This window comes from Lagenorhynchus albirostris, chromosome 16, assembly GCF_949774975.1.
Source record: "Lagenorhynchus albirostris chromosome 16, mLagAlb1.1, whole genome shotgun sequence".
Taxonomy (NCBI): domain Eukaryota; kingdom Metazoa; phylum Chordata; class Mammalia; order Artiodactyla; family Delphinidae; genus Lagenorhynchus; species Lagenorhynchus albirostris.
The window spans coordinates 50,263,770-50,285,621 of NC_083110.1; the positions used below are offsets into that span (position 1 = coordinate 50,263,770).

The following is a 21,852-nucleotide window of genomic DNA, read 5'->3' on the forward strand; positions in this document are numbered from 1 at the left end:
GGTTGGGGGTCCGCCTGCCGATGCAGGGGACGCGGGATCGTGCCCCGGTCTGGGAGAATCCCACATGCCACGGGGGGGCTGGCCCCGTGAGCCATGGCCGCGGAGCCGGCGCATCCAGAGCCTGTGCTGCGCAACGGGAGAGGCCATGACAGTGAGAGGCCCGCGTACCGCAAAAAAAAACCCAAAAAAAACCCCAGTAACATTGCAGTAAAGAAAGGATGGTCTTTTCAATGAAGGATATTGGAGTAAACTGAATAACCATATGGCAAAAAAGAGACCTTCATCCTTATCCCACCATACACAAAAATCAATTCCAGATGGATTGTGAGTCTAAATGTAAAAGGTAAACAATAAAGCCTTTAAAAGAATATTTTCATGACATTGGAGCAGGCAACAATTTCTTCAACAGGTCACAAAAGCAATAACTATAAAGGAAAAATTTAATAAACTAAACTAATTAAATTAAGAACATCTGTTTAACAAAAATCAGAGTGAAAAATCACAGAATGGGAGAAATATATGCTATATATTTTTTTTTCAACAAAAGACTTGTAATTCAAATATATAAAGGACCGTTACAAATTAATAACAGTGAACATCCCAAAGAAAAATGGGCAAGAGACTCTAACAAAAGATATTCAAATGGCCAAAAAGCACACGAAAAGGTGCTCTACATCACTAATAATCAAAGAAATAAAAAATACAACCAGAATGGCTAAAATTGGAAAAGGCAGACAATACCACACATTCACAAGGATGTGGGGCAACTCATTCTCAAACACTGCTAATGGAAGTATAACTATACAACCACATTGCAAAACTATTTAGCAGGATCTGTTAAAGCAAACATTCACACACCTTATGACCCAGCAATACTGCATCTAGATATATACCCAATAAAGACGCAAACATATGTTCACCAAAAGACATGTTCAAAACAACATTATTGATAATAGCCCAAACTTGGAAACAACCCAAATATCCATCTACAATAGACTGAATAAGTAAATCTGTGATAGAGTCATATAATGGAATATCATAAGGCAAAGACAATGAATAGATGCCAACTCTATAAAACAACCTAGATGAACTGCATGAATACAACACTGAGTGAAAGAAGCCTGACACCTAAGAGTATATACTATATGTTTCAATTTATATAAAGTTCTAATAAAACTAATTTATGGGGCTAGAAGGCAGCATGCTGGTAACTTCTGCAGAGCAATAATGATTGACGGGGGATATAAAAGGGGGCTGCAGGGGACAGGAATAAAGATGCAGATGTAGAGAATGGGCTTGAGGACACGGGGAAGGGGAAGAGGAAGCTGGGACAAAGTAAGAGAGTGGCATGGACATATATACACTACCAAATGTAAAACAGATAGCCAGTGGGAAGCAGCCGCACAACACAGGGAGATCAGCTTGGTGCTTTGTGTCCACCTAGAGGGGTGGGATAGGGAGGGTGGGAGGGAGACGCAAGAAAGAGGAGATATGGGGATGTATGTATATGTATAGCTGATTCCCTTTGTTATAAAGCAGAAACTAACACACTATTGTAAAGCAATGATACTCCAATAAAGATGTTAAAAAAAGGGGGGGGCTGCAGGGATGCTGGTGATACTTTTTTTTTTTCTTTATTTTAATTTGGCTGCACCGGGTCTTAAATTGTGGCATGAAGGTTCTTAGTTGTGGCACACGGGTTCTAGTTCCCGGATCAAGGGTCGAACCCGGGCCGCCTGCATTGGGAGCGCAGAGTCTTAACCACTGGACCACCAGGGAAGTCCCTACTCTGTTTCTTGAACTGGACACTGTTACACAAGTGTATTTACTTTAAAAATTCAGAAAACAGACCACATGATTTTTGCACTTTTCTACATTTTTGTTATACTTTCTTTAAATTTATAAAACATATACATGTATTTGTAAAGGTTAACTATCTTCTCTAAAGTAAAGAGGAAAAAATAGCACAATTTGGCCAAATAGGGAGGGGAGCCTTAAGTCTGGGTCATCTAAGCTAGAGAAATAAACTGAGGCGTTCCTATGTGCCAGACTTGTATTAGAGGCACTAAGTGCAAAGATGAAAAAAAGCCTAAATCCCTTGACTTCAAAGACCTCACAGCCTAAGGAAGGAAAAGTCATTATGGTCAACCATGGTAAATTAGATATCCCCTAAGTAATCTAGAAAGCTTTTAAGATCTTAAAGCCTAAGGCAATTTACTAGCAGGAAGTCCACCTCCTCTGAGTAAGGACCTGTTAAGCAATTCTAGATCAGACTGTTTGAGAACGGAGCAAAAGAAAGGGAGCAAAAGGGGAGCCAGGTGAGTCAGGTATGGTTTGGTGGGCACTCTGAAGAGCACCTGGGGTTCTTTATGTTTCTTTACTCTCTGTCCATTAGTTTTGATTTCATTCAGCAATTTTATGAAAAACCTCCTAGCCACAAAGTAGCAATTCCAAAACATCACCTGCTTTTTTACTGACCTTGTCTCTAAGAGAAAACAGGATATTAGGCAGTAATTTCCTCAATTTCTCAGCTGCCCACCCTCTCTTTACAAACTTATCTGCACCCCCACCCATACTTGCTTTCCTCCTACCTCAGAGGAAGCTGAGTTCCCCTACAAGTCCACACTAATCCCTCCATCTATAGTCTAGAGTTCATTCCATCTAGTTTCCTTGAGACCTAGTTCATTAGTTAATTATGTCCAACTTTCTCCTTCCCATTCCAGCCTGGCCATTTGAAAGAAACCACTAAATCCAAGCTTTACTTCTTTCTCACTTCCAGTTGACTCCACAAACTTACTGCACCTGGCTTCTGCCCCTACAATCCTGCCAAAATTGCTCTTGCTACTGATCTTACTCAAATCACCAATGACCAACTGACACCTTTTCAATTCTTATTTTATTTGCCATTTATCCTTCATAAAACACTTGCATTAGGCAGAATTCTAAGACGGCCCTCCAAGATTCCAAGCTAGAAGGAAAACAGGAACCTTAGTCCTGTAAAGGCAATTCTGCCAACAATAAGAATGAACCTGAAAGTGGATTGGACACCCTGAACAGAGAACCCACAGTCATGCTGACTACAGAACTGTAAGTTAGTAAATGAGTGGGTTTGGTTTTTTTTTAAGCCATTAAGCTTGTGGTAATTTGTTACAGATCAGGAGAAAACTAACACAACAGTACTCCATTGTCTTTGAAGACACTGCTCTCCTGGTTCTTCACTTCTGAAGTTTCTTCTCAGTCTCTTGGTCACTAGATACAGCTTCCCCCTGGGAAGCAAAGACTTCAGAGAAGCAAACCTTACCTAGTTAATGTTTTAAGTTGTTCTTCAAATCTCCTGACACTTTCACCATTTCACTTTAAATGCTGTTCACAGGTTGCCCTCATTAAATTGGAATCAACAGGCACCTCTCAAGGAGCTGCCTTAGAAGTATCACCAGCTTCCACAATTTCAACTTCCATCCCCAAAGTTTTAGCTACAGCTTTGAGCATTTTCCCAAGAGCATTCCAACTGCCTGCTGGACAGTTCCATATTCAAGTTTTACCGTGTCACTCATCGTTCTCTATGGGACAAGAGCAAACATTTACCCTAGTATTTAGGGTTCTCTCCTTCTAATCCCAACCTATATTCTCAGATAGCATTGGCCCCACTTCTCCAGGCAAATTGGTCTACTTGTGGTCCTGAACCTCGCTAATGTTACCGATCCCATATGGCATACCCTCCTCATCCTCTCTACTTATCCTAATCTCACCTTTCCTCGGCGCCTAGTTCAAACACCAGTTCCTAAAAACAGCGTCTATCTGTACCACACATTTATAGCTTTGCATTTCTATTTACCTTTTCTGGTATAATTATGTTAATTCCCCAGCTAGAACTCTAAGCTTCTTGAGGGAAGGCACTGGAATTTATGCTTTTGTTCTTCCTCAAAGTCAGGTAGAGTATCCTGCAGGGAGCCTAGTAATTAGAGCTAACATGTATTGCGCATATACTGTGTGCCAAGTGCTTTCTACTTATTAGTTCATTTGATCCATGTAATAAACCTATGAGGTAAGTACTGTTATTGTCCCTAATTAGAGATAACAAAATGGAAACTTAGAAAGGTGATTTACCTGTCCATACAAGCAGGTCCTCTTGTCCTACTTGATCTAAACAGCCCAGCAGATAGCTTGGGCTTCAGAGGTGTGAAAAGAGGGCAAATTATGGTTCAGCAAATTTTCTTTCTCCCCTTGATGCAAAGCTTTTATACAATGACCTTTGCCTGAAAACCAAAGATAAATTCTAACCAAAGGATTCCAAATTCCACCTATGGGGAAGACCCAGTCCCACTCCAGGGTGCTCTAAAAACAACATGATTGTTTCCAAGAGGATGAATCATCAAAAGAACTGATTTTAGTCTTATATCTAGAGAGGAAGGCTGGTCCAGGCCTGAAAATGGTGGAGAAAATCTTTCCTGGCCACAATCTCTACAGACGTACACAATAGGTGTTGTACAAGTTAACAAGTCACCCGGATCATCAGAACCAAAGGGAAGGGCAATGGTCAGAATGTCTACCCAAGTCACCCTTGGATCCTGGTATTTGAAATCAGGTAGTGTTTGTGTGATATCAGTGCTTTACATTCACAGAGGGAATTAGACTTTACCAAACTCCTTCAACTTATTATCTCACTTGATATTAACAGCCCTGTGCAGTGGAAAGACGGCACAGACAGGGCCCTCGCGTTTGCTTCTGTAGTGCACCAGAAGGCTGGCCAAGGAGGCTAGTAGAGACTGAAATCTACATGCTCTGGTCACCAAGCTCATGAACCTTAGTGGCAAAGCTGCTTCTGCCTGGAGGAAAAGGCATCCTTTCCTAATTTCCACAAACGGACTGTATGAATAGGTGACAGCAACAAGGATGACTATTGGGATCCCTACGGTAAATATGTGGGTATCAATTATACCTCAATAAAGCTAGAAAAATAAAGAATAAATAAAGATGTTGAAGCCCAGGCTCAGAGATGTTACAAGATATAGTTAATAACTGGTGGATCCAAGATTAGAATTCAAGTCTTCCAACTTACTAGTTATAGTTTGCATGCTTTTTCAACTACACTACAAGTCTCCCATTGGTTCAGTTTAATGTAGGCTATCTCTGTCTTCTCATGTGGCAGACTGGTATCCTCAGCACTTTGCTCCAACCAGTGGAAACAAAGTCCAGAGCTTTTTGTTGTAGTTCTGTCCTGAAGCCACAGCTGTCCTCTTACTGAGGAAGCTGAGAAACAGATATGTGTGCCAACTGTACCAAAAGGGATACTTTAGACGGATCTCCTACCACTTTTGGAAAAACAAATTAGACCACCTGTCCTAATGTTATGGATCATACATCATCACAGTGGCAGAGAGTCAACATTATTAATATTATGGGAGGTGGTGTGTGGAAAGGCCATAAGGTATGAAATCCAATTATCTAAATTTAGATACTAGCATTACCACTTACTAGCTGCGTGGCCCTGGGAGATGACAATAACAAATATTCATTGAACACATACTATTTGCCATACCATGTACTTTGTTTACATGAATAATTTCACACAATCCTAAGAGGTATGTATCTTCATTACTCCCATTTCACAGATGAAGATATTGAGGCTCTGGAAAGTTCAAGTAACTTACCCTAGGTTACACTGTTGGGAAGTGGAGAAGCCAGGTTTCAAACCCTAGCAATATGACTCTAAAACCCATGTTCTCAATTTCTTAGTCTTCGTTTCCTCTAGAATAAAACAGAGATAATAGTAACAGCTACCCTACCCAAATAATCAGAATTATATTAGCATGTACAAGGGCATTTTCAATAAACTGTAAAGCAGCAGAGGTCAATGTATGAAATCCAAAGCTAACATTGACATGCAGATGGGTTTATCTAGAAGGTCTACACAAGTACAGATTTCCTTGTCTCCTTTCCACGTAACATTAGGAGTCAAATGAATTGTGTTAAGACCATGCTTCTTCGAACAACAATTATCTTGCTCCCACACATTTCTTACCTCACCTCTTTCCATATCCTGTGTTCCTACTTATGGAAGCAAAATACAGTGGGACATACCCTTAAACTGCTAGAGGGTACAGATTTTATTGTTCATTAGTTTCAACATCTGTAGCTTTAGAAAATTTCTTCACTACCTGGCAATGATGATGATGATATTTATACTAACTGATCACTTATTTATGTAGGCATCTAAATAAGTATTTTACATGGCTTATCAGTTAATCCTCAAAATAATCCTAAAATATAGAAGCTATCATTCTTCTCATTTTTCAGATAAGGAAACCAAGGTTTAGAAAGGCTAAATAATTTGCCCAAGGTGACATAACCAGTGGATGAATAAGCTCAGGTCTATTTTGACTCCAAAACTCAAGCTCTATAGCTTAACTCTTATCCCTCACCTCTTGCCACACCCAGAGGACAGTGCCCACATTTTCTTTACAGTCACTGCCTCCCACTGCTTTATTTTTATTTTTTTAATTAATTTATTTATTTGGTTGCACCGGTCTTAGCTGCAGCAGGCAATGCCTCCCATTGCTTTAGTAACCATATTTTTCCTACCAAAAGTCAAAACATGTAGCCTGACCATGTGAAATAATTAAACTCTAGAAAAATCCAGGACCTGTGCTTATTGGGCTTTTACCTTCCTCCCTCATACCTGACCACCTAGAACAAGCCCTATTCACATTGTTCCTGGCTTCTCTTTTGAGCTCAGGCCTGGTTCCTCTTAGTGTTAAATCCATCTCCCAAGCAGAGGCCTCCACCTAAACTCTTCACCCAAAAGCCTCAGAGCCTTGTAGAAAATGTGACCTCGACCAATCTTACCACCCTAAAAAATTCCTCTCGCGAAAGAAAAAGATGAAAAGAAACTTTTTTCCTCTTTTCTTTTTTTTTTTTTTTATATAAGTTGTCCTTGAGACATCCCTTTGAAACATCCCACTCTTCTATCAATGGGCTCTCCCAGAGAAAGCAAGGAAAGGGAAAAGAGAAGTTTATCTGTTCTCTTAAGGGAGAGGCATTGTTTGGTGTCTCCATTCTCAGGTAGCTCTTTATTGCAGTTTGCACTGTAGGTCCTCTCAGAGAGGACAAAAAGAAAGCAGAAGACCTAAACTTCATATGCAGAAATAATCTGGAAATTCACTCATTCAGCATATTTATTGAGCACCAACTATGCAGTAGGCTCCAAACATTTACTATTGCTCTCTTCCATCTAAATGCAAGATCAAGAATACTCAAAAGTAGTATACAAGAAAGAAAAGATCTTTCTACGTGGGGGAGAGGGGGAATGGTTATTGAAAAAATAAAAATAAGTAAATATCAGATAAATGCTGTAAAGAACAAAAAAGTTGATGTGATTGAGAGAATCTGGTAAGATAGTTACATTAAGGTAGTCATTGAAGGCCTCAATGATGAAGTGACACCTGAATCAAGTTCACACCTGAATTAAAAGGACCCATCCATGTGAAGACTGGTAGTGGAGGACGCAAAGGGAACAGCTAATGTGAAGATCCTAATGCAGGAGGGATAAGCCTTTAAAGCAGAAGTTGGCAAACTTTTTCTGTAAAAGAGCCACATAGTAAATGTTTTAGGTTTTGCAAGTCACACAAGGTCTCTTGTTCCATATTCTTTTTGTTCCTGTTGTTGTAGTTGTTTCACAATCCTTTAAAAATGGCAGTATAAAAATAGGCCTCTAGCACAATTTGGCCCCTCTTAGTTTTCTGACCCCTGCTTTAGAGGAACATCTAATCTATTGTAGCTAGAGTAAACAAGGAGAAAGTGGTACAAGATGAGGTCTGAGAGGCAGTCAGGAGCCATATGGTATAGTGCCTTTTAGGTTAAATTAAGATTTTGGGGGTTTTTTCTAAGTGTGATGGGAATCCCCTGGAGAGTTTTAAGCAGGGCAGTGACATGATCTGATTTATGCTTTAAAAAGGCCATCGTGGTTCTGTGTGAAGAACAGACTGTGGTGGGGATAAAAGTGGAAAGAGAGAGATAGTTGATTAGAAGGCCAGCTATTGTATCATCCAGGCAGGAGAGAACGAGGAGGGTGATGTTAGAGACAGAAAGAATTGAACAGAGGGGAACTAAACACTCTCGATGAAAGCTCTATCACTGAGAAACAAAAACACAGAAGAATTCTTGAAATTTTACTTTAAAATCAAAAGAGTACTATAAAGAGCTTGACTAACAGAAAAATCTTGGTTACTCAAAATTTTAGCAATATTTTGACATGTTTGATTTATAGATATTTGACCTTCAGGAAGATCATCTTTTCCTCTCTCTGAATCATTTCCTCTAGTGAAATGGTTCAGTTTCTCCTCTAGTCCCTGACACTCATTGTTTTCCCCATTTCATTTACATGTATTATGAAGTATACTGAGATTGTTCCTCTCATTTCAGAGCTCACTGCAGTCAACCAAAAGAGCAAAACTGTTTGCTCTTTTAAAATCAGAGAAACTTCCAACTTCCCTTGGCAACCCGCCCTTCCCTCAAAGTTTTCACCATGAGGAAGTTGTAAATGTAGGTGGTTCTCACTCTACCCAAACTCATTTTCTTATTCTTTCTTTCATAAAAATGAAGCTGAGTTTTTGAAAATTCATCAAGGTGTACATTTAATTTGGGCACTTTTGGGGTATATTTGGGGGAGGAAACAAAAACAAAACCCAGACACACACACACAGAGGTTCCAATGATGGCAACCTTTAGAGAGTAGGCAGATTAGATAGTGTCATAGGTTAGGTTCCTTGGAGACAGATTCTGAGACCAATTTCAAGCAAGAGATGTACTGAGGCAGGACGCAACTGGCAAATACATCTGCAAGGCAATGAGGAAGACCAGGAGAGTCAGAGGGAGCCACTGACCCCAGAGTGGTTGCAACTTGGCCAACACCTGTGGTAGCTGAGACAGGTCCCTCAGACCTGTCTTCAAATAAGGCAAGGAAGCTGGGTCTTTGCATCTTAAATCAGCCAGTCACTGGCTGTGGGCCAGTGAGGCATAACCTGGGAGGATAACCTAAAGTGAGGCAGTTCCCTGCAACCTAAGGCAACACCCAGCAAAAACAAAGCTTTTCACCATCAGGAACTAAAATTCCCAGCAGCTGAGGGAGGAGTACATTACCCATGATGAGAGGATGTGGATTGGAGCACCACAGTACCCACTACAGAGGGATACTCAGGTGTTCTCATATAGTCATTTTTATTGTTTAATATGAATCAAGGCAGTATTTTACCATGGGTTTATAGTATTTTTATTAAAATACTCTAGTACTTTTTAGTATGCCAAACATACCAATCAGCATGACAATTGGTATTTACCACATAATACAGTATTTTACCACTTAAAGCATTTTTATTAAAAATAAATAGAGACCATTTTCAAATGTTTAGGAACATATTCTCAAAAACTACTGCTGGAAAAGTGACTCAAGCGCCATTTCAACTGTGTACCTTTTTGCAGCTGATGATTAAACCTGAGTCATTTTTGACTCTTCCTCCTCCCTTATCAAGTCCTATGGCTCCTTCCATGATAAGACTCCTCCATCTATCCTTTTCTGTCACTGCCACCAATTCTGGTCCCTGCCTTCATCTCCTCAAACTTAAAACGTCTCCTGTGTCCAGTTTCATCCAAGTTGTGTTGGGTTTTTTTTGGCAGGGGGGATGCTCCATTGCATGACTTGCATTAATTACTCAAATAGTCATTGAAAATCTGTGCAAGGTTCCAGGGAAATAATATTGAGCAAAAAAAGACAATCCCTCCATCTTTTATGAACATTCATTTCTAGTGAATGAGAGGGACTTTAAACAGTAAAGTCCATGATAATTTCATGGCAGTTGTGATACAAATGCTATGAAAAAGTACCAGATGTTATGAAACCATACAATGTTGGGACCTGCATTAGGGGGTCAGGGAGGGGTTTTCTAGAGTAAGTAAAATGAGCCTTAAAGAACAAAAGGATAAATTTCAAAGGAAGTATGCTCCATGCAAAGAGAATACCATGCTGCTTCTTACCGTCAGGATCTGAAGAGGAGGAACCATGGTGTATTTAAGGAACTAAAGAAGAAAGCCACTAGCTAGCATGCTAGAGTTCAGGGTTCATTTGGGAAGCTGGAAGGAGGTGGGGAGTAAAGTAAAGCAAGATAAAGTAAGTGAGGGCAATACAAAACCATTAAAAATGGAGTTTTACGTCTGCACACCAAGGGGGGAAGTGGCAGGCAGGGTGGTGGTAGTGGTGGGATGAATTGGGAGAGTGGAATTGACATACATACACTAATATGTATAAAACGGATAACTAATAACCTGCTGTATAAAAAAGTAAATAAAATAAAATTCAAAAAAAAGGGGCTTTATTTTACTTTTAATGTTTCACTTTGAAATAATTTCACAATTACAAAAATGTTACAAAGGGCTTCCCTGGTGGCGCAGTGGTTGAGAGTCCGCCTGCCGATGCAGGGCACACAGGTTCGTGCCCCGGTCCAGGAAGATCCCACATGCCGCGGAGTGGCTGGGCCCGTGAGCCATGGCTGCTGGGCCTGCGCGTCTGGAGCCTGTGCTCCGCAACGGGAGAGGCCACAACAGTGAGGGGCCCGCGTACCGCAAAAAAAAAAGTTACAAAAAAGAATTTCCCTCCACATTTCACCCACATTCTCCAAATGTTCACATCTTAAATGACCGCAGTGCAATTATCAAAATCAGAAAATTAACATTGATTCAGTACTATTATCTAATTTACAGACCTTATTTTACCAACTGGCCAACTAATGCCCCTTCTAAGAATCCAACCAAGAATCACACATTGCATTTAGTTGTCATGTCTCCTTAGTCTCCTTTAATATGGGACAATTCCTCAGTATTTGTCTTTCATGACCCTGACACTTTATTTTTTTTGGCCACGCAGCATAGCATGCAGGATCTTAATTCCCCGACCAGGGATCGAACCCACACCCCTGAATTGGAAGCGTGGAGTGTTAACCACTGGACCAGCAGGGAAGTCCCCTGACCTTGAAACTTTTGAAGAACACAGGCAAGCTATCTGGTAGAATGTCCCTCAATTTTGGTGTCTCTGATGTTTCCTCATGATCAAATTCAGGTCATGCATTTTTGGCAATAATACCACAGAAGTCATGTTGTGTCCTTCTCAGTGCACCATTCCAAAAGGAACATGATGTGGATATGCCCCATTGTGGTAATGATAACTTTGATCACTTGGTTAAGGTAGTGTCTGCCAGATTTCTCCACTGTAAAGCTACTATTTTCCCCTTTCTACTTAAATATCTTTGGGAAGATACTTTCTGACTATGTGAACATCCTGTTTATCAACATACTTTCACCCACTAATTTTAGCATCCATCAATGATTCTTGCTTATATCAATTATTCCTGTGGTGTTTGCAAGTGGTGATTTGCTATTTTCATCAACGCTTCTAATTAATTGGAATGCCACTATAAGGAAGAGTTTTTCCTTATCCCCTGATTTATTCATTTATTTTTAATAGCATAGACTCACAGATTCATATTTTATTCTACAGGTTATAATTCATTATCATTATTTATTATGTTACTCAAAATGTCCCTGATTTGGCCATTGGGGTCCCTTCAAGTTGACTCCTAGGCCCTTTTGACATGTCCCCATCAGTTTTTTATCACATCCCTACTTTCTGGCACTGCAGATGTTCCAGGTTCATGTACTTGTCCTTTCCTACTAGTCTAGGATTAGCAGTTTCTCCAAAGAGCCCTTGTTCCCTCTATTGGAGATAGCACTAGGTATACTCATTGGTTCTGGGGTATAACTGCCTTAGCTCCTCTCAGCAGATAGAGCCAAAAGCATATGTATGCACACATCTGTGTGTGTTTATCTATGTATGTATATCTATAAAATCATTAGTTTGTATCGATACTTCCAATTCCAAACATCTCAGGGTTCATTCTCCCCTTAGAAGTGTCTCTCTCTTTTAAAAATTCGCTAAATATTTACTGAACACCTGCCAAGGGCCAGGCTCTGTGCAAGGCACAGGGGATACAATAGTGAACAAAACAGGTATGGTCCTGGCCTGCCCTCATGAAGCTTAGAAGGCATAATTCATAGATTATTCCCCTTTTCCCCAAATTGCTAAATTTATGTTTTCTGCTGGCTCCTTCTCACCAGGATTTAAACAGGCCACAGAAGGACTTCAAGCAGGCACCATGAGCAGTTCTACATTTCTTAACAAGTCATTCTACTCGTGAATCGAAGGAAGAAAGAGTAAACTGGAGAGGCCAATTGTCAAGCCAGTTGAAGAGGGATGAAAGCAAAGGTGGGGAGACCAATTATGAGACTAGTAAGTAGTCCCAGGTAAGAGATGACAGGCAACTGGACTAGGGTGAAGGGAGGGGGCAATGGAAAAAAAATAAATGGATTTGAGAGATATTTAGGAGATAAATGGACCACACTTGGTGACTGACTGAAGGGTAGGGGGATGAGGGAGAAGGATGACTCAAGGAGGACTCCTAGGTTTCAGGGAGTGTGTGCAGATATATTGGCTCAGATTTCCATATATTATAAATATATGACAATATGTCTTTTCCATTAAATGGTAAACAACCTGATGACAAGAACAGACTAACAACGTATTATTCATATATTTGTATCCCCAGTATTCCCACAGTGTCTGGTACATAGTTGGAGCTCAAGAACTTGTGTTGAATAAACAAATAGGTGATCTTTCTCAGACTTACCGAGTTGAGATTTCAGCTGTAGGGTATCATATTAGTTATAATACCTTCATAAAAGCCTAAAATTCTTTTAGTAGAGGAAAACAACATATACTGAATATCTATTCTCCCAAAAGACGATATCCTGGTCTTTTAGTTTATTACATACACTTTCTCTTCTATCATTAATTCATCTTATCCAAGAGGTAAAACACAGAAGCTATAAAATAGAGGTAAACATTTGACTATGACAATGAAATTTCACTTCACGCCTATCAGATTGCCAAAAATTAAGGCCTATTAAGAGCCTATTCCTGGCAGGGGGTGGGTGTAAGCGGAGGCCTCTGTTTCCTCACCTCCCAAATGAGGCTACGTGGATTAGGTGAAGTGTTTTTAGACTCAAGCAGGCATTTAGTAAAGATTGACACTGCCTTTCTCTTTACATATCCATATACTCCTCCTTCGAGACCCAATTCAAACCACTCCTCCACTAGGAAGCCTGCCCAGACCCACCTTCAAACCACTCCTCCACTAGGAAGCCTGCCCAGACCACTCCAATATGCAGCAACTTCTCTTCCCTTTTCTGAGCTCCTGGGGTATCTATCTGTAAAATTCTTCAGAAATTAATCATGGGTAGTTCTGTGATTGCTCTTGCAATAAATCACTTTCTTCTTTACTTGTTATTTAACTATCACATATTCATACACTGTTCTCCAGTGAAGTCAGATACACCTGGATTCAAAGGTCAGCTATGCCACTTATTTGCTATGACTTCATCTCTCCAGTGTTCAAGTTCTTATCTGTGATATGAGAGACACAGCCATCCATCTGATAAGGTCATTGTTAGGGTTTGAGATAATGTGTGTATAGGGCCCAGCCCATGCCACATATTAGGTGTTCAATAACTAGATGCCAACAGGCAGTCGTTAAGGGCAGCTGTCAGGTCTTTTTCAAATGTCAATCCCCTCCCAGCTACAGCACCTCACAGAGTGCCTCACACATGGCTGCTGCTTGATATTTTATTTACTTATATTCCACCTTGTCCAAAAAGGACCTAAGGCAGGTAGGTGTTCAACAAATATGTTAAATGATTACAGGCCACACTTTCCAGTCAGGTTTTCTTCTTCTTTCTTTCTTTCTTTCCATTTTTCCATAATAAGCAGAACCACCATAATGTTGTGACTTTTTTTTTTGGCCACACTGTTTGTGGGATCTCAGTTCCCGACCAGGGATTGAACCCAGGCCACGGAATTGAAAGCCCGGAATCCTAACCACTAGACCACCAGGGAACTCCCAATATTGTGACTTTTCAAAGCCTTTAATCATCCTTCACTTGCACCAATGATTTTTTTTAATTTAATTAAAAAATTTTAACTGTGAAATACATGCTCATGGTGAAAATGAAAACATCATAAGGGAATAAAGTGAAAAGTAGGCTTCTCTCCCCATATTCAGTTTCACCATCCACATGTAATATTAAAAAAAAACAACAAAAAACATTTCCTATGTTTCTTTCTAGAAATCTCCTTACATACACATGCTAAGTTAAAAAAAATAATAATTTGGATAACACTATAGATACTATCTACTCCCTGCTTTTTTCACTTAACATATGGGTAGTATTTATTGGTTTTGGAGTTTGGCAACTATTCTTCTTTAAGTTATTAAAGATCTGCCCTGATTTAGCAGCATAAGAATATAAGCTCCGGGAGCTTCCCTGGTGGCGCAGTGGTTGAGAGTCCGCCTGCCGATGCAGGGGACACGGGTTTGTGCCCCAGTCCGGGAAGATCTCACATGCCACAGAGAGGCTAGCCTCGTGCGCCATGGCCGCTGAGCCTGCGCGTCCGCAGCCTGTGCTCCGCAGCGGGAGAGGCCACGGCAGTGAGAGGCCCGCGTACCACAAAAAAAAAAAGAATATAAGCTCCACAAGAGCATTTTTGTCTCTTTTGCTCTCCTCTATCCTCAGCACCTAGATAGTAAATGAATCATAACTATATAGTCAAAAGTGCTTGCTAATGAATGTACTTCCTTTTGAGGAACTGCCTTCATTCAAGGTACATTGCCTTCCTTTAGCCAAGTGGCAAGGAAGATTGATTAGATGCTCTCTCCTTAGATTTTGAACGGTGAGCAGAATACAAACAGTTGGAGGGAGTTTATCCATTCCAGTGCTGAACCCATATGAGAGCATGGAATGTTGCTGCAAGACGATTCTCTGTGGTAGCCTATCTGGCTGCTTCCAGCCTGGTTCTCCTGCCTTACTTTCAATCCAGCGAGCTCACCCAATTCCTTCCAATAAATTTCCTTTTGTTTAAGTTAGCTCAGTGTTTCTCAACCTCAGCGCTATTGACATCTTGAGCTACAACATCTTTGTTGTGAGGGGCTGTTCTGTGCATTATAGTATGTTTAGCAGCATCCCTGGTCTCAACCCACCAGATGCTAGTCTAACTATCAAAAAAGTTTCCAGACATTAACAAATGTCCCCTAGTGGGACTGAATTAGCTAGAGTTGATTTCTGTGGAACAAAAAAAAAACCTAACTGATGACCACTACATCTTTAGCAACTTTTCATTACGGCCTATATAGAAATAATCTCATTTGTTTCAATAGCTCAGCTATATAATACTATGTTATATTGATATGTCATAAGTTAATACATCAGTCAATTAACAATGGATTTTAAGGCTTTATCTGGTGTTATTTTAAACAACAGCTTTATGGAGATACAAGTCAAACACCAAATAATTCACCCATTTAAAGTGTACACTTCAGTGATTTTTAGTATATTCACAGAGTTGTGCAGTCATCACTACAATCAATTTTAGAATGTTTTCATTACCTCAAAAAGAGGTGCACATCCCTGCACACCTTAGTTGTCACTCCTCAAAACTCCATCTCCCTCAACCCTAGGCAACCACTAATCTACTTTCTGTCTCTGTAGACCTACATATTCTGAACACTTCATATAAATGGAATCATAGAATATGTTCTCTTTCGTACTGGCTTACTTCACTTAGCACAAGGTTTTCAAGGTTCGGCCATGCTATAGCATTTAACAGTACTTCATCCCTTATGGTTGAATAATATTCCATTGTATGGACACATTTTATCTACCCATATATCAGTTGATAAGCATTTGGGTTGCTCCACTTTGTGGCTATTATGAATAATGCTGCTATGAACATTCATGTACAAGTTTTTGTGTAGACAGGTTTTCATTTCTCTTGGGTATATATCTGGAGGTAGAACTGCTGGGTCATACGGAAACTTTATGTTTAACATTTTGAGGAAGTGCCAGACTGTTTTCCAAAATGGCCCCACCATTTTACCTTCCCATCAGCAGTGTACTAGAGCTCTAGCTTCCTCACATTCTCACCAACACTTATTATCACTTATCATTTATTATTCATCTTTTTTATTATAGCCACCCTAGGGAGAGTGAAGTGGTATTTCATCCCGGTTTCGATTTGCATTTCCCTGATGGCTAACGTTGGTGAGCATCTCTTCAGGTGCTTACTGGCCATTTGTATATCTTTGGAGAAATGTCTATTCAGATCCTTTGTCCATTTTTTAATTGGGTTCTTTGCCTTTCTATTATTGAGTTGCAACAAATCTTTATATATTCTAGACACAGGTCATTTTTCAGATATATTATTTCCAAAAATTTTCTCCCATTCTGAAATGAGTGAAAGTCTTTTCACTTTCTTAACAGCACAAAAGTTTAAAATGTTTGTCAGTCTTTCAGGTAAAATAGTGTCAGATGAGTAGCTAGTTCAGCTTGTAGCTCAATCATGTAAAGTGTTTTGCTCTGAGACAACTGTCATACTTTGGATGCAGCAGAAGTGTGCATATTTCCCATCTCATCACACAGAATATTTAAAATATGCATATCCAATGGTCAAAATTTAATAAATGAATATTTTTTACTGCTTAATCAAGGACATTCTTAAGTGAACTTTTGTTTTTATTCTATGTGTGTGGTAGTGAAGACTATATAAGCATTAGTACAGTTTGGTGTCAGTGCCTTTAATGGTGCTAAGATACAAGCAGTTACATCCACCATTGCTTGTGCTATCAGTGTAAATGCCAATGCAGTGAAAGAGGCAAATAATGTTTTAGTATTATTATAAAAATAGCTTTGACCTCACATACCTCCTGGAAAGGTTCTCAGGTAGCCCTAGGAGTCTGTTAGACGACTTTTTGAGAACTGCTGCTCTGACATCCACGCTTGTTTAAAAAAGAAAATAATTCTTTATGTATACATTTTCGCATAAAATTGATACTCCTGAAACAAGATACAAGAAGGAAGATGTGGCATCTTATCCTGTGATTTTTACCTACTCTTGACACACCACTGCCTTATCCCAGGGACACCTAACCCAGAGAGAGGAATTTAACCAAGGACAATGAAAAGTAATGAGTCTTCCACAATATTTATGAGGAAAAGAAGACTAATTAGTAGATGATGATTTTTTTTTGTAAAATTATTTACCCTTTGTAAATATCTTTTCCGTTAGAGTTGACATTAGCCGTTAAAATTCTATTCTCTGCATAGCAAATGAAGATAAAGAGACAGGTTTTAGACTGTCTTCTATAAGTGGCCAGTGAAGCCTCTGTCCAGAATTAAGAAAAGGTCAATTCAAAGTAATCTTAAAGGGCTTACCTGGTGGTGCAGTGGTTAAGAATCCGCTTGCCAATGCAGGGGACAGGGGTTCAAGACCTGGTCCAGGAAGATCCCACATGCCGAGAAGCAACTAAGCCCGTGCGCCACAACTACTGAGCCTGCGCTCTAGAGCCTGCGAGCCACAACTACTGAGCCCATGTGCCACAACTACTGAAGCCCGTGCGCCTAGAGCCCGTGCTCTGCATCAAGAGAAGCCACCACAATGAGAAGCCCTCGCACGGCAATGAAGAGTAGCCCTCGCTCACTGCAACTAGAGAAAGGAACGAAGACCAATGCAGCCAAAAATAAATAAAATAAATAAACTTATATAAAAAAAAAAGTAACATTATAGATGCTAAGCCAGTAAAATGTATTCTGGGGACCAAGGTCTCCCTATAAAAGTCCTTTAAGAGACCCAGGAACATTATCTGTTTGAAAACTACTTAGCCAATCTAAGGCTCTTGAAGGACTTATAGCTGTGTTAAAGCAAACTTCTGAAATAGTTACAGACCATGGCTAAGTTACTGAGACCTAGGCCAGTCCTAACTTGTCTTTGTGCCCAACCCACCCTGCATACCACTGCGAAATTAATTCCCCTAAATCACTCTCACCTTGACTCAAGAACTTTTAGTAATAATTAAGAGCTAACACCAATGGAGCTCTTAACCATGCACCCAGCATTGTCCTGAACAATTTAAATGAATTTTCTCATTTAATCCTCCCAGTAACCCAGTGAGGTAGGTTCTGTAATTCTCCTCCTGAAGGTGAGGAAACTTTGGCTTAAAAAGATTCAATAACCCACCCCAAATTGCTGAGCCCCTGAGTGGCAATGCTAAGACTCAAATGTAGGTTTGAGTTGAAGCTCTCAACCACTGCGGTATTTCTGCAGAGATACCATTGGTCTAATAATCACTTAGGAAATTTGTTTTTTAAAAAAACAGCTAATTGGGCACAACTACAGGCACATGGATCAGAATTTCCAGGGTAATTCTCTGACTCACAGCAGGTTTGGGAACCACTACAAGTTAACACTCCATTTCCTACATAATGGAGTCCATTTCTTATGTCCTCCTCCCAGCAGGATTCTAGGATAAAGGCAAAATTCCTCAAATTGGCTTACAAAGCTCTTCAGAGTCTGTCAACTGAGTGACCTTTGTGGTCCCATTTTACCCCAAGTCCTCTCTTTGTTTCAATTTCTTCTCTTCACCAAGGGGCTTTCCTTCTCAGGGTATTTGCACATGCTGTCCTTTGGCCTGGGATGCTCTTCCCTCCTCCCTTTGTCCAATTAACTGTTGCTCTTCCTCAGTTCTCAGCATAATGGACACTTGCTGAGAAACTCTTCTGACCTCCCTGTCTAGGTAAAAACCCTAGTTATTATCTCTCATAACACCACGTACTACATTTGCAACCTAAAAAATGTATTCATGTGATTCTCTCCCACTATAAACGGTAAACTCCACAAAAGTAGGGACCATGCTTGTTTTTCTCATTATTGTGTCTCCAGTACCTAGCTTAGTGCCTGTCACATAAATATTGCTTGTTCAATAAATACTTATCAAAAGAATTAATAGCTTCAAGGCCTTTTAACTATTCCCTACTTAACTAACCAATCATATTTTTCACTCTTACTCAACAGAGACACAGTTCCAGTTACAGAGGTTAACTCCTCTTTCTACATCTTTTCATCCTTATCCAGACCCAAGATCCTTCTCCACCTCTTTACCTACATAATTCTTATTGCTACAAGGTAGAGCCTAAATTCCCCTTGTTTCACAAAGTTCTCTAACACACCAGCCCATAACAGTCTCTAAACTTCTACCTCACTTTGTATTTCTAGGCCAGTTCATTTGGCACCATATCATATGCTTCCATGCATCATTATGTAGTATTTCATATGGAAATGCCTTGTTTTAATTTTTTTTAATGTAAGTGTTGGTAGGTAGTTTGTATGTTCTTAAAGGGTAGTTATTGTTTAATTTGTGACTAGAGTACCCAGGCACATCATAAATCCTCTGGAAATGTCTGCTGAATAAATTAATGAAGAATATTCTGTGGCCTGCAATGTGGACTCAGCCTGCAGTTTATCACCAAATTTGGCAATTGACAATTCTCCTTGGAAGGCACCTGGATATTTTATATATCTCTTTGGAATATCTCCAGGGCCCCTTTTGGCCGACAGTTCAAAACAAGTGTCATGGGAGAACATAAAAGTAATATACTACTTTAAATTTCCTAACATATTTAAAACAGTTCCATACTCAGGTATTTCTAAATCCATCATAAAATTATTAATGCATAAGTGCATTTCAACTTTTTATTTGCGGGGGGGTCAGCCTAAGATCTAAGTAAGTAAGAAGTTTTTTCCTTCAAAATCAGAAAGTAAATTATAATTCCAATTATTCCAAGTCTTATCTGAAAACACAAGAGCCAAGGAAAACAAAGTTGACAAACAATACTGAAATTCAAGCTATGTGTGTCACCCATTTCAAATTTATCTGAAGGAATTTATTTCATGAGTTCTATCAATCATGATTTTTGTCCATACTAATTAAAAAATATAAAAAATTAAAGTTAAAGAATTATCAGTTATCTGTTGGTCTGTTTCTCTTTAGATGTCCTTATGAACATTTTCTATGGAGCTAATTTTTTAACAGCTTTACTGAGATGTAATTTACATAGTAGAAAATTAACTCATATTAAGCATACAATTCAGTTTTTTAAGTATATTTACAGAGCTGTGCCACCATCACCAGAATCTAATTTTGTTATATCTTATTTTTTTAATTGCAATATAATCCACAAAGTTGTGTAACCATCACCACTCTAATTCTGGAAATTTTCATCAACCCCAAAAGAAACCTCATACCCGTTAGCAATCTCTCCCCATTACTCCCCAACTCTTCCAGCTCTAGGCAACCACTAATCTACTTTGTCTCTATGAATTTATTCTTAACATTTAATATAAATGGAATCATACAATATGTTGTTTTTGTAACTGGCTCCTTTCACTTAGCATAATGTTTTCAAGGTTCATCCATATTGTCACATGTATCAGAAATTCATTCCTTGTTATAACCTAATCACATTCTGTTGTATGACTATACCACACTTGGTTTATCCATTCATCAGTTGATGGGTATTTGGGTTGTTTCCACTTTTTGGCTATTAGGAATAATGCTGCTGTGAATGTTGGCATACAAGTCTTTGTGTAGACATATGTTTTTATTTCTCCTAGGCAGATACCAAGGAGTGGAATTACTAGGTCAGGTGCTTATCGCTTTTTTTTTTTTTCTTTTGCTAATCACTCTTAAGATGAATAACAGAAATTCTTTTTCCTATTTCAAAGGATTTTTGACACAGCCAGGAAACAGAATTTTCATGAAAATGCTAATATAAATTCTTTTATTTTCAATATGCTAAGATCAAATTCTATTTTTTGAGCGGCATGTATGTATCAATCTCCTTGTGGCTGACAATTGCTTAAGAGATAAATACGCAGTAAGGGAAGACTTACCCAGTAGGAGTAGCAATAAATAGGAATTTAAAATATCAAACACCCGGATTAAATTACTTATTTCCCTCCCCTGTCAGGGGCCTGCTTCTCATTTCATGAGAAAAAGGTGAAGCATTAATTATAATTAGTCATGTAAATTCCCAAAGCTTTTCATAAAAGCATCTTTCAGAAATCGGAGGCCAAATAAACTTCTGGTCACATGTTATTTTTGTTTTTCTTCCTGGTGATGTACACTCTAGTTCAAATATATTCAGGAAGCAGACTTTGAGCAAAGAATTAGGAGCGGATTATAAAATTCTACGTAAAAAAAAAATAAAGAGCTTAAGCAACACATTTTAATTTAAAGAAAACTCAAACCTCTTGCCGCAGAAATTAGGCATAATCAGGGGAAAACTACCAGACATCCTACCAATCGCTGCCCTAGAGAACGTCACAGGTCATCCAAAAGACGCATTCCTGTTAGCCAACAGCTCTTTTCCTCCCGCCAAAGCTGTCCCTAGAGCGTCAGAGAATATAAACCAACGAGCGATTCACGATTTTCCCCTTTTGATCCCCTCCCCTCCCCACACACACACACACATCCACCTGCTTGGAGGTGTCAAGGCGACTAGAAATTGTTAACTGCGACCAGCAGCAGAGAGAGAAACAAACACCCCTGACGACCCACAGCTGAGTAAGCAAGAGCTGTTTATTCATGAACACGTTCCGTTTGGAGACTACTGACGAGCCCTTGAAAGCCCAGGCACATTTTAGAAGGTTCCTAGAGAGGGAGGGAATAAACTCCCCCCATTACCCCGCCCCTCTCCCCCACCCCACCCCTCGTCGGGCAAACATACACCGAGAGGTTCTGGTGGGAACCACCTCGTCTAGGCAGCCACTGCCCTGCCGACCCCTCAGGAATAACCTCACGTACTAGAGCATCCGACCCCTCACGGGGGTTGCGTAACTCCCCAAAATGGGTTCAGACGCGG

General features: G+C 39.7%; 1 protein-coding gene across 1 annotated transcript in view; it reads right to left on the reverse strand.

Moving 5' to 3' along the window:
- CPEB3 (cytoplasmic polyadenylation element binding protein 3) overlaps positions 1 to 21,852 on the reverse strand; it is a 178,426-nt gene that overhangs the window by 156,252 nt on the left and 322 nt on the right. The window lies entirely within an intron of this gene.